Genomic DNA, 2,500 nt, shown 5'->3' with positions numbered 1-2,500 from the left:
TTTTTTCCCGGACGGAAGCGCTCGAGAAACCCGGGTGTTCGCCGGAGGTCCCGCCGCCGGGGAACCGGTCGCGGCCTCGCCGGACCGGGGAAGGCGGCGGGCTCCGTCGGAAGACCGCTGAGTCGGACGGGGCGTCTCGGTCTCGCTCTGCGAGGAGGACGTGCGTGCACGCGAGCGTGCGCGCGGTCGGGCGGGCCGGCCGGGTGCTCCCGCGGGCCTGGCCGGCCGGGCGGCGGTGTCCGGGTCGGGCCCGACCCGAACCGCCCGGCCTTGCCTGCCTGCCGGTGAGAAGCCGGCGGCGCCGTCGCCGCTGCGCTGCGCGCGCGTTCGCCCGCCGTCACACTCGAACCCGCTTGGCCGGAGGAGCCGTCCGCCTCGCTGCCGGCGCGCGGCCGGCCGGCTGGCGGGAGCCCTCCGATGGCGGGTCACGTATGCCCGTCGGTCGTCACAGCGTGGCTACGGAGCTTCGCGGCGGGGCTGGAGAGCGAGAGGGCGGCGCGAAAGCGTCGGGAACCCTTTCGCCGAGGGTCTCCGTAGGGTCGCTGTCTGAAATGGCCGCGAGCGGAGAATACTGCGGCTGAAACCCTAGCGCCCGAGGCCTGCCTAGGGTCTCCTTTGTGTCGGGGGAAAGTTTGGCGAGGCTCCCTCCGGCCACTCTGGAGCTACGCCGTCTCGAATCACCCTCTCCCGATATCGTGCCCAAAGGGTTTTTCAGCTCTCCCGCTCTTGAGGCCTCCCTGTATAATCAACCCCTCTGAGTGAGGGGGTATGATTTTCGCCTGCTGGAGCTCCCTCCGGTGGAGGAAAAGTGAACTGCAGCCTAAGTAGAGGCTGTTTCTTTTCTTTTTTTTTTCTTTTATTTTTGCTCTCCCGCACCCCCTTCTCCCTTCTTCTCCTTCTTTTCTTAAAAAAATAATAAGAATAATGATGATAATAATAATAATAATAAATACCAAAAAAGTAAAAAAGAAAAAAAAAAAAGATTTTTTTTTTAATTTAAAAAAAATTCAATAAAATTTACCAATACAAAAAAAAAAAAAAACCCAAAACAGCAACTCTTCCCTTGCATAATTTAAATTTTTGAACAATTCGCGTCACAATGAAGAACCCAAATGGTGGCTGACAATAAGTCAGGGATATCTACCTCTATAACTATGGCTTAATCTTTAGTGGGATTTCTAGCTTTCCAGTGATGTAGCACACCAGTGTTTTCCCCGATAGAGAAAAAGAATATCATGTAAAAAGGAAAAAGAGGTTGCAAAAGTCGCATTCTCTTCTTACGGTGCGAACTTGTCAATGCAGCCCCTGGTAGACTGTATTAATGTTTCTTGCCCCTGGTAGACTGTATTAATGTTTCTTGCCCCTGGTAGACTGTATTAATGTTTCTTGCCCCTGGTAGAATAAATTTTGGTTTCTTGCCCCTGGTAGACTGTATTAATGTTTCTTGCCCCTGGTAGACTGTATTAATGTTTCTTGCCCCTGGTAGACTGTATTAATGTTTCTTGCCCCTGGTAGAATAAATTTTGGTTTCTTGCCCCTGGTAGACTGTATTAATGTTTCTTGCCCCTGGTAGAATAAATTTTGGTTTCTTGCCCCTGGTAGACTGTATTAATGTTTCTTGCCCCTGGTAGAATAAATTTTGGTTTCTTGCCCCTGGTAGACTGTATTAATGTTTCTTGCCCCTGGTAGAATAAATTTTGGTTTCTTGCCCCTGGTAGACTGTATTAATGTTTCTTGCCCCTGGTAGACCGAATTTGCGCTTTGCCCCTGGTAGACTGTATTAATGTTTCTTGCCCCTGGTAGACCGAATTTGCGCTTTGCCCCTGGTAGATGCTATTGTGGTTCCTTGCCCCTGGTAGGCAGACCGGCCACAGCCCAAAGCGGCTTCCACGCCGGCCTTCCGCCATCGCCCAAGCTGCTCTCACGCCCCTGGTAGGCCGACCGGCCACACAGCCCAAAGTGGCTTCCACCTCGGCCTTCTGCTAGAGCCCAAGCGGCTTCCACGCCGGCCTTCTGCCATCGCCCAAGCTGCTCTCACGCCCCTGGTAGGCTGACCGGCCACAGCCCAAAGCGGCTTCCACGCCGGCCTTCCGCCATCGCCCAAGCTGCTCTCACGCCCCTGGTAGGCCGACCGGCCACACAGCCCAAAGTGGCTTCCACCTCGGCCTTCTGCTAGAGCCCAAGCGGCTTCCACGCCGGCCTTCTGCCATCGCCCAAGCTGCTCTCACGCCCCTGGTAGGCTGACCGGCCTTCCGCCATCGCCCAAGCTGCTCTCACGCCCCTGGTAGGCCGACCGGCCACACAGCCCAAAGTGGCTTCCACCTCGGCCTTCTGCTAGAGCCCAAGCGGCTTCCACGCCGGCCTTCTGCCATCGCCCAAGCTGCTCTCACGCCCCTGGTAGGCTGACCGGCCACAGCCCAAAGCGGCTTCCACGCCGGCCTTCCGCCATCGCCCAAGCTGCTCTCACGCCCCTGGTAGGCCGACCGGCCACACAGCCCAA

Source organism: Corythoichthys intestinalis, unplaced genomic scaffold (assembly GCF_030265065.1).
Source record: "Corythoichthys intestinalis isolate RoL2023-P3 unplaced genomic scaffold, ASM3026506v1 HiC_scaffold_43, whole genome shotgun sequence".
Taxonomy (NCBI): Eukaryota; Metazoa; Chordata; class Actinopteri; order Syngnathiformes; family Syngnathidae; genus Corythoichthys; species Corythoichthys intestinalis.
This window is presented reverse-complemented; position numbering follows the sequence as displayed.